This window comes from Cololabis saira, chromosome 19 (genome assembly GCF_033807715.1).
Source record: "Cololabis saira isolate AMF1-May2022 chromosome 19, fColSai1.1, whole genome shotgun sequence".
Lineage (NCBI taxonomy): Eukaryota > Metazoa > Chordata > Actinopteri > Beloniformes > Belonidae > Cololabis > Cololabis saira.
Window position 1 is genome coordinate 38,454,721 of NC_084605.1, and position 11,974 is coordinate 38,466,694.

An 11,974-nucleotide genomic window follows, 5' to 3' on the forward strand; every position below is an offset into this window, starting at 1 on the left:
TTTGATATGACAAGTCCACTCATGTCAAATTACCCTCTAGAAATGCAAATGCATTCTTAAATAGAGTTGTGTGCTACAATTATGAACTTTAGCGAGAATGTGCTCCTGGTTCTGAGTAACTCCCTGCCTAGTTACCATCATCCCTACCAAACTCCAGGCACAGACTACTCACACGTACCATGCAACAAAACATCAGCCAGAAACTGTTTTCATAGGGTTTAATCTCCAAAGATTACAGTGTACTTTCTTGTGAAATTTGTAACAATCCCACAAACACCAACTGAACTTGTACTGTGAACAGAGACCATATTAGCATGCTTGGTCCGTTTACAACTGCAGCCAATTATTTAAAAACGTTTAACATAATGGATTGCCATCTACACATTTTCAAATCAAACTTCTGACAATAAGTCGTTTCAGGGTGTAGACATATACAAACTATGAACAAAGCAGGTAAACCTCGGGACAATTCATAGTTTCTGAGTGTGTAAGCTGATTGCTGCAACTGCTTTATACTTTTTATGTGATCTGATTGATTGATCAATCGAACAGAAACAAACAACTGCAGGCACTTTGCAAACCTGATACTCCAGTGACAACTGAATGCTACGTTGTGCAGTAAACTGCAGGATTCACAGACGAGGCAGCGATAAACGATGGCAGCTAGAATTAAAGACCTGACATTTAAACTCTGCTTTTATCGTCGCCTCTCAGACTTCACTACAACTGGCAATTTATTTTTATTCTTTTTTAAAAACGCACAACTCTTTAGCCGCTCGGTCTAGACTAAGTTTCCCTGACTTAACGGTTTCCCTGTCAAAATGCAGAGAAGTGGTTCAAAACTATCTGAACTGGATATCACAACGACCTGCTGGAGCGCCAGCAAACATTAACTCACCAAACTGAAATACGGTTAACTCCGCTAACTAGTTTGAACATCAGTTCCAGTCTGGTCTGTGTATGAATTTGAGTAACATGTGGACATGTTTTGTAGCACCAGCCAACCCCGGACTAACTAAGGACGTTTCAGACGTTAAAACTATGCCGTAATAATGTACAGGACTGTCTCAGAAAATTAGAATATTGTGATTCTCTGTAATGCAATTACAAAAACAAAAATGTCATTCATTCTGGATTCATTACCAATCAACTGAAATATTGCAAGCCTTTTATTATTTTAATATTACTGATCATGGCTTACAGCTTAAGAAAACTAAAATATCCTATCTCAAAACATTTGAATATTCTGGGAATCTTAAACTGTAAGCCATAATCATTTCAATTGCATTACAGAAAATAAAGAACTTTATCACAATATTCTAATGTTCTGAGACAGTGCTGTATGGAGGACACAGATGCGCTGATTCCTCGGGGTGTGTACAGTTTAGACTATTGTGAAGCGAGTGCTGATTGGAACTTGCATTTCGCAATAAAAAGTCTAATGCCCGGCTTTGCTGACTCATATGTACAGAGAGGGTTTTTCATAGTTAAACCAGTCTCTGTCCACTTCTCCTAAAATCAGAGCCTTTTTCATTAACAGCAGTATAGTATTTACAAATATATAAACAAATAAAGAGACATCTACATAAGCGCTCCATTTGGAAGTACTGATTCAAGTCCAAAGACCAGTTTAAGCTGCAGGCATCCAGTTTTAGTCTCACAAAACTGTGGTGCAGATTGTGGATTTCAAAGACTGACCACCCATGTTAATGCTTTCTAAACGACAATACAGACACTTGTCCGCTGGTGTTTTCCTCATAAAGCTCCAAGAAGCACAGATTTACATCAAGCCTCTGCAGCTGATCTTTGGTTGCTTGGTTTAAAACATTTCCATGAGGAACTCTCACACCATAAACCTCAACCATATTTTAGCCTACAATCACACATACATCTGCTTCAAAACGACCCAAACATGAGGCTCATTAGTCTTAATTATTCTGCACGTGACCTAGAGACGATTCTCAGTCAAATAATTTGTATGTCAGTCAAGAATAATCAGTCAAGAATAATTAATTTGATCTTCAATCCTAAAGCATGCAAGAAGTATAAACTTGTTAGGGTATCTACAAAGATGTTTGACATCTGTGGTAGTAAAAAAAAATAAAAGCGCCTTATTAAAAGGCACTAAGACGACGCAGTTGTATAAATCAGGTGTCAGTTAAGCGAGTCCTCCCTCCTTTCTTCAATGTGACACAATTCTAGTTGAGTAATCAAAAATAAGAAATGTTAAGAATATAAGTTTACCTATTAATGAACGCTAAATTAAATAATTAAAATATCTCCAAAGCCTTGTTCTGAATGCTCTGAAACCTCATTTATATCACCTTGGTGTACTTTAATAACTACATTCAGGGGCACACAAGTTACATATCAACCATTTCCGTGGCGTCTTACAGCACCAGTGTTTCCCGGTACTGACCTGGAGGCAGGGACTGCTTCAGCTTCTCCGCCTTCTCCTTGTCTGTGATGACCAGCGTGTACAGGTACCTGCTGCAGCGCACCTTGAATTTGACATTGTCCTTGTTCTTCTTGATCTTTACGGCTGAGAGGACAGAGACAAGTCTGCGTTAACGTCAAGTGAACACACTCAGGTCATCAACAATTTGCTATATGAAGAAATTTCAGATTCCTTAACAATAAATCTGGCATGGTAATCATGTTAAATTTGTGCTGTGTTAGGGACATATGTGCTAGATTTTCTACTGCTTATTTAATGTACCATGAGGCTGCATTCCACTTACACTTGGCATCCTTCCTCCTGGCTGTCAGCAGGAAATCTTTGATTTCTTCGATCTTGCGAGGCTACAAGTGAAAAGATCAGACATTAAACACTTGGAAACAGCTTCAAGGATGCAGGGCTGACGGAGGAGCTCTTGTCCATGGACCGGTGGAACTGAAGTTTCTAAGGAGTCAAACTCAGCACTAGGTCCATCATTATTCTGGCAAGAATGAAAATGCATCAAGGGCACAGCAGCCTATGACGCTTGGACTTCTTGCAGGCGGAAAAATACATCTATAACCAGTACTGGAGTTGTAAAAAAAATAAAGTCAGGGGGGGTGGTGGATTTTATCATATGGGGACAGATAATTTGTGCTGATTACAAATAAAATAATATATTACAAATAATAGCAGTGACCAAAACACCTGCAGAAATACTGCAGGAATGACATAGCAGCAGTTAAATGCAGCCTTCTGTAAGCTTTAAATATCCACTGGGCTTACATCAAATACATCAAAACACAACTATAAAAAAAACACTTTTCTGAACTTATCAATATGACTCTGTCCTTCACAGGATAAGTAAAATGGATCACTGCAAAAACTCAAAATCTTAACAAGAATATTTGTCTTATTTCTAATTAAAATGTCTAATTTTAGTAAAAAAAATCTCATTACACTTAAAAGACTCATCACTGGAAAAAACATAAATTTTCACCTGTTTCAAGTAGATTTTCACTTGAAATAAGTAGAAAAATCTGCCAAGATTTTTTTGCTTGTAATAAGATAAATCTTTTCCCACTGGCAGATTTTCCTACTTATTTCAAGTGAAAATGTACTTAAAACATGTGAAAATTGTCAAGTTATTTTACTGGTGTTACTTTTTTCTGGTGATGACTAAATGTTGAAATAGCAGTAAAACCACATTCATTGATGAAATGACATAAGGCATGGAAAGGGGGGATGGCAGTTTTACAGGGGGATGATTTGGACCGTTTTTAAATTACAAGTTGCTCAAGTACTTGAAGCGTGAGGCTCGAGTTAGCCCATGCTAATGCTAAAACCACTGCCAGTCGTGTTTACTTTAACTTATATCGCGACCGGATCAACAATATCTCCGCGTTTTTCTGACAGCAGACACAAGACATGACAATACACCGCCTGGCTGCGGCTATTCGAGCATTTAAATCAGAAAAGCCTCTCACCATGCTGCCGTGTCAGCGGACTGAAGCTGCGGAGACAGAGACATTTGGAGTCAGTTCATGTCACAAAAACAGTCAGAAATATGTTACAATAATAATTTTTAGCTGAAAATGTGACGATAAGGTGAAATAATAATAATGTGGCCCAAGCAGGCTTTTATTTATCGCTGGAAAAGAGGATGGATGTTGATTAAATGTGCTCGGTTTCACTGTGAGAAGCAGAAACTCACTCAGTCGGCCGGAGAGAGGATGAAGAGGGGCGGGACTTCCGGGTCACGAAGCTTTTATACTCAGCTACGGCGGTCGCAGAAGACCAATATTAACCAGGAAACGCGCTCTAAAATAATCTGGCCAAACGACGAAATGTACATTTAGCTCGTTTTAGAATTTAATTATTCAGTATAATTGTCAAATAAGGAAAATATTCAATTGATTTTTTTCCTAGGTTTTTTTTGACATCTTCAGTTTTTATAGAGACAAAAGAGGCGCAGAAAACATCATTGTGAGATTAGTATGTTGTTACTGTCGAATTCCGTTAAAATGGTGAATAAGAGCCGATTTAATCAATTCTAATGAATCATGATATTGTTTAAAAAATAACTATAGATCTAGTCAAAAAAAGTAATCAAATAAACAATGAGAGAAGTATAGATAAGTATAACCAAAACAAGACAACCAGTAAAACTTTATTGTTGTAACATGAGCTTCCCATTTTAAAACAACATAAATGACCAAAAAAGGAAATGGATATGCATTAAAATGTTGTTATCTATGTATGTACTTTACTTAAAAAATCAACAAGCCAATGATTAATTGTCCTCTGTAGTACACGTTTCATGTTTTCTTGAACAGAGAACTGTCAGAGAACAGGACACATTGTTGTGAAAACTCCCATGAAGAAGGCATATTATCCATGAAGGTCATTAATCACCCAGGGTGGGTTCCATCTTTCTTTTCTTATCCTGCAGTTCGCTACATTGTTTTTCAAAGTCTGTTATTTGTCTTCTCGTCTCTTTGAAACTCGCAGCTTTCCATTTCTTTGTCTTTTCTTGACTGACTTCATGCAGAAGGTCATGTCAATGCTTTGAGTTTATCAAACAGCCTAATGTCAGGATGACTGTGGATGATTCAGTATTATTGTCTACACAGAGAGAAGATAAGGAAGCAAGTGTCCTTTCACTGTTGAAATATGTTACGCTCTTAAAAACTGTTGTGCTGCCTTTATCTGTTGATCCGCTCTAATCCATCTTCTGTTGTTTTGATCCGTCTCTGTTATTGAACTCACAAGGATGTCGGGATGTGTTCATCCCGCGAGTCATGTGCTGATGTCAAATTTTAAGCGGCGGCTTGGAGCTGTGGGACAAATTAAGTACATCGCAATATGCTGTGTTGGTATAGAGACTGGAAAAACGATGCAAGGACAACCATTTGTTTCACAGAAAACTGCTTTGTTGCAACATTTTGAATGTTTTTTTAAAAGTTTTTCTTTAAGTTGGACTGAATAATGTCTATTTGTGATCCAGTGCCATTCAACAACCCTGCTGCCAGTGAACATAGTTAGTTGTAGGATGTCCCCCCAGAGCAGAGTGGTGGCTCGGTGCTTCACATTGTTGCCTCACAACAAGGATGTTCCTGGTTCAAATCCCGGCACCGGCCTGTGTGGAGTTTGCATGTCCTCCCTGCGCTTACGTCACCTGGATCTAGTTTTTGTTACCAGTTCCCAGAGTCAGAACCAGACATGGAGAAGCTGCATTCAGCTTCTATGCTCCACATGTCTGGAACAAAGTCCCAGAAGGCCTTAGATCAGTTGAAACATGTTCTGTGTATTTAAATCAGGCCCCCAGTCTCGCTCTCAGAAGGCACGCCGATTTTTCCCAGTGGCCAGCCGCGGTACTGCAACAAAAAATCCCATGGGGCCCAGAACGCTTTTTTCCCATAGACTGCAATAGTAAAAGAGAAGCCTCTAAAACTGTTTACAGGAACCTCCACCTGTAATCACCGGCAATTACTAATCTTTGTATTCTATATTTTTAAGTCATGGACTTTATATCCGTCAAAAATGTTTTATAACGGCCAGAAAAGTCAAAGAAAAGTCTCTTTCTGGCCGTGATGTCACGGCCGTGTCCGTGCATTCCATGGATGTATTATATTAATACATATTATATAATTATATTATATTAATACATTAATAATATATGTAATAATATACATTAATTAATATATTAATACATATTAATGGACATACTCTGGACACAGTACAGGTGGTGGGAGAGAGGAGGATGATGGCTAAGCTGTCATCCATGATGGAGAAGGACTCCCACCCCATGAAGGACCATCAGAGCTCTGGAGAGCTCCTTCAGCGACAGCTCCTTCACCCTAGGTGTGTGAAGGAGCTACACAAGGTCCTTCCTCCTGCAGCTGTGAGACTACACAACCAGCACCAGCACAGTAGACCACATGCAACCTGACAATAAATGTACATAAGGGAAATAATGTGCAATATCATTCACTGCAACGTGCAATTATGTAAATATCCATCTGTAAATATCCGTCTGTTATTTTTATTTATTTTTTTATATACTAGTATTTCTTATTATTTATTTTTCTTCTTCTTCTTCTTATTGTATATACCAGTTTACTGTTTATAGTGTGTTATTATTACTGTGTTATTACTTTTCTATTGATGCCTCTTGTTTTTGCACTGTCCCCTTTGCTGCTGTAAACTGCAAATTTCCCCTCTGTGGGACTATTAAAGGATTATCTTATCTTATCTTATCTTATCTTATCTTATCTTATTATATTAATAGTTGTTCTCATTGCCCCGGGGCATGATGGGAGGCCCAGAGCATCATGGGAGGTGACTCAACTGAGCATGCTCTATGGGCCCGTTAACGCAGAAGTAAACCCGGAAGTCAGGAACTTTTTCGGCTTATGCGCCAGGCGAGCAACTTCCATTGAAATGAACGGCGGCCATTTTCCGCTCCGGTATCCAGTTAATATAATACATCCATGATTTAAATCCAGGTTGAAGACTCACCTGTTCTCAGCTGTATTTGAGTAAAGCTCAATATCTGCACTGATACTTTAAAATTGTTTAGAAACTTACTGATTTGTATCTATATTTTTTTGGTTTCAATTTAAAAAATCATGCTTTTTATTTATTTTTTAAATAACCTTGGATCACTTTGTTGTTGAAATGTGCTATACAAATAAACTTGCCTTGTCTTGCCTTGTATGAGTTTTTTCCAGTCAGTCCAGCGTCTTCCCACAGTCCAAACATGTCATTGGGGACCCCTAAGTTCCCCGTCTGACTGAGTGTTTATATGTGGCCCTGTGATGAACAGGTTCCCCTGCCGTTCATCCAAACAGAGCGGTGACAGCTGCAGCAGATGGATGGATATTCCTCCAGGCGTTTCTTTTTAGTATCACTTACTTTTCCAATCTTTTGTTTCTCCAAGTACCAGCTTGTTTGAGATGTGTTGCTGCCATCAAATATCTCAATTAATTGATATGTTTTCAAAACTGAGTTCATCCTCTGACTGGATGCCATTTTCAAGTTTCAAATATATTGATTTTGTTTGTTTCGTGTGGATAGTTTACACCAGAAGCTCTGCACGAGCATCACATACGTCTTCATCCAAGCCTGAGTGACATCTCCGTCTGTTTCCATGGAGACGCCCTTCCACATTCACAAAGACAGGAACCGTGAGAGCTGGCATTTTTAATTAACCTATTTGCAACCTGTCTGTGCATTTCCCCCCGCGCTTGTTCTGCCGGACACATTTCACTCAGGAGTTTACACTTTTCAGCAGTCCTGCATCAATCATGGCTACAAATGATGCGGGCGGCGTTTCAGCTGTCGTTTCAGGCTCCTGAGAAGATCCTCAGTCACTCTGCAGCGCCGCAACACAAACGGAGGGGAAGGCCACTCGTGTTTTTGTCCCAGCTTGACGCGCTGGCACTTGTTCATGGTTACAAACCATTTCCATCACAGGACGGAGCAGTTTGTCTCAGCGGGGCCGTTTTCCCCCCGCTGCCGAGAAGATTACTCCATCCAACCAAGCTTTTTGGTGTAGACTTCTGAGATTCTGTGAAAAAGAAACTGTATTCGCTCTCAGTCAGTTATGACCAGTACTGGAGTTGAGGGGGGATGAGGGGGGATGAGGGGGGATGAGGGGGGATGAGGGGGATGGCATCCCCCCTGAAATAAAAACGGTCCAAATCATCCCCCCTGTAAAACTGCCATCCCTTATGTCATTTCATCAATGAATGTGGTTTTACTGCTATTTCAACATTTAGAGTCATCACCAGAAAAATAACACCAGAAAAATAACTTATTTGACAATTTTCACCTGTTTCAAGTACATTTTCACTTGAAATAAGTAGGAAAATCTGCCAGTGGAACAAGATTTATCTTCTTATTACAAGCAAAAAAATCTTGTTCCACTGGCAGATTTTTCGACTTATTTCAATTGAAAATCTACTTGAAACAGGTGAAAATTGTTGTTTTTTCCAGTGATGAGTCTTGTTTTAAGTGTAATGAGATTCTTTTTACTAAAATAAGACATTTTAACTAGAAATAAGACAAATATTCTCGTTAAGATTGTGAGTTTTTGCAGTGATCCATGTTACTTATCCTGTGAAGGACAGAGTCATATTGATAAGTTCAGAAAAGTGTTTTTTATTGTTGTGTTTTGATGTATTTGATGTAAGTCCAGTGGATATTTAAAGCTTACAGAAGGCTGCATTTAACTGCTGCTATGTCATTCCTGCAGTATTTCTGCAGCTGTTTTGGTCACTGCTATTATTTGTAATATATTATATTATTTGTAATCAGCACAAATTATTTGTCCCCGTATGATAAAATCCACCATCCCCCTGATGTTTTTTTACAACTCCAGTACTGGTTATGATCATAAAAGATGGTCTTGATCCACAACGGGGAGCTGGTTGTATAAACACAGCCCTTGTGACGCGTCTCCTGCTTCAGTTCTGGGATGTTTCAGTGAAACAGGCGTGTCAAAGCTCACGCCACGACAAACCGCATTCAGTGATGCTCCTGCGTTCTGCCTGTGTCTTCCTGCTCTGAGGCTGCAGGTACTACGGTGTATCTTGGTAACCATATCCAAAACACTCCGTCACACAGAAACAGAAGTCCCCCGGGTAGGTACGATAAGAGCACGATCCCACAGGCAGCTCTGTCACCGCCTATCACGCAGACCTGGACACACCTCAGCCTCTAAAGGGATTTTCCTCACACGCCTGTGCTGGTACGAAGAAACCAGTCCGATTAAATGAGCTACTCCAGCTGTACGTTGACTAAACAGTTCAACTGAATGTGTCCTGGTTTGGACATCTCTTTTAGACGGGGAATTCAATCGGCACAACAGAGGTTCCCCCTGAAGATGTTATCTGGCTGCAGGAAGTCTGTAATCACGTTAAAGTTAGCTGCAGTTAGCTCTGCTTCCTTAGGAAGGTTGATGAGCACCTGTCAGCTGCAGAACCTGATGGAATCTCACTGCTCAGTCTATCTCTGTTACGGTTCCCAGTTTTCCAACCACATTAGATCAGTCGAGTGAGACAGAATATCACTTCAGCTTCACTTGAGTACCGGTGAAATTGAAAAAATGCCAACCATATAGGCTGTATACAGGACTGTCTCAGAAAATTAGAATATTGTGATTTTCTGCAATGCAATTACAAAAACAAAAATGTCATACATTCTGGATTCATTACAAATCAACTGAAATATTGCAAACCTTTTATTATTTTAATATTGCTGATCATGGCTTACAGTTTAAGAAAACTCAAATATCCTATCTCAAAAAATTTGAATATTCTGGGATTTTAAATTAAAATATTAATTATTAAAATAATAAAAGGCTTGCAATATTTCAGTTGATTTGTAATGAATCCAGAATGTATGACATTTTTGTTTTTTTAATTGCATTATAGAAAATAAAGAACTTTATCACAATATTCTAATTTTCTGAGACAGTCCTGTAGCTGTGTTGTGTCACTCCACTTCATGCCGGAGGTGGGATACGAGCATGTAGCGGCCAAGGACGTGGGTCTTGGCTCTTGGGACAGAGAATGTCTCTCTCTGGCGGGGAAGGAGCCTGAGCTCGTGCACGAGACTGAGACGTTGAGATGTAATTGTTGTTCACGGTGAGATGCATTAAGCTGGACTGGGATTACTTCTTTCTCCCCCATCTCGGATCCTGTCAGAAGGATCTTCACCTCCCACCGTTGTCGGCTCTATATCTATATACTATAGACATATACTCAAGTTTTTATTAAATTCACAATAATGATACAAAACATCAACCTCCGTTTCTCAAGTCATTCTGCTCATGAACAGCACGCAGCGGCGAAAGGAGCTTTTTGATTGTAAAAACATCTTCGAGCTGACAAAGTTCAACAATCACAGTGTGCAAACATCAATAAAACCTATTAAAGCCTTTTCTTTTTTTTTAAAGAAAGTCAACATGCAGTAAGAAATACTACTAGAAAGATACGGCACGTTGCCTTTGCAATAATGTTTTAACTGTTCGTGATTTTAACGTAGTTACTGGGTTTGGGAGTCAAAGTAACACATTAATGATCATGTTTTTTCTCTATAAATATTTTCTTCTTAAGAAGACATTACCTGATTGCACTGACAATAGTCTACCACATCATAATTAACTGAATGGTGTAACAAGTAATTGCTGAAATTTGCCTTTTTAGAGAGTATAGATACAAAAAAAGCAGCGTTATCCAAAAAATCTATTTTTATCTGGGAGCAAAATCTTTTTTATGTAATAATAGCTACAGGTAAGTATGAAAATCATTACAGTAAGTATGCTTTTTGATGTGTTTAAACATGGCACTGAGTGCTACACAAGTGTAGGTTTTAGCATATAAATTTGATGTGAGAGCTTTTACTAATTCCTGCATGAGAGTGAGTGTTTATCTTCCACTTCACGGCATTATCTGCCATTGATTGTCGTTCCTGAACAGCCTCATCTAAGAGATTTGTGTTTAGCGCAGAAAAGGCTGCAGAGATTACAACAATGACCATGCTCATGTTAAAGTAAAGCTCCTTTTCACCGGTTGGATCTAAAAACCAACATGATCTTTTGCGCCCAGTCTGACCTGAGGGCTCTGTCTTCTTCTTTTTTTTGGTGTTGCAGTTCCCACATTCCGCCGCTAGAGGGCAGTAAACCACCGTTATTGGAGCTGGTTGAGGGTTCAAACCTCGCCGGTTTCGTTGGGAGACGCTGTGTATCCAGGAATCAGCTCCACTCATCTCCTCTGTGCTTTGAACAGGAGCTGATAAAAGAACTGATTGTTTCTTTCATGTCTATTCTAGGTAATCATACACATGCACTTGATTGTACTTAATGTCATTTAAAAACATGATTCACTCAACCTTGTGTCAGGTTTTCCAGGTCTTTTATGTCAAACACAGTAGAGGACTTATAAAGAGTTACTTCTTCTTTCATCACAATATTCTTCTGTCTCTCTTTCTATGAATGTTTGGTTATATGAACTTTCTTTCTGCCTTAAAAAAAAAAATCCCACTCACACATTTCAATTTCCTCACAAAAGGGAGATGGATTCAATGATCCTGCCTGCAGCCACTTTTAATTTATTTATACAGTCGCGGTGCACTTGTGAATTGATTCGGTAGTGAAAACCCTTCTGAGAAGGTTTTTTTTCTTTGTTTAGAATGTATTTATTTATTTATCTATCCCGGACACACCTCTGATTAAAATAGTTGCCCACAACCATAATCCCTTTCTTGTGTAAAAGTGGTAATTGGAATAAAAATGTGTACCCTCGGGCTGAAGGATGATCGTACATTGTAACACGAGTTATTAAAAAGGCATTTAGAAGGAGGGGGAGGGATGATCCAAGCTCAGAGATCCTTTTTAACTGTAACAGACACATAAAGCACGGATGATGGAAGTTGGGTAGCTCCACCGCAGACATTGTGGATAATGATACACATCATTTGTGCCTGCAGGCCTGTATGGGCGACAGCAGACGCAGCTCTACCTCAGAGCTA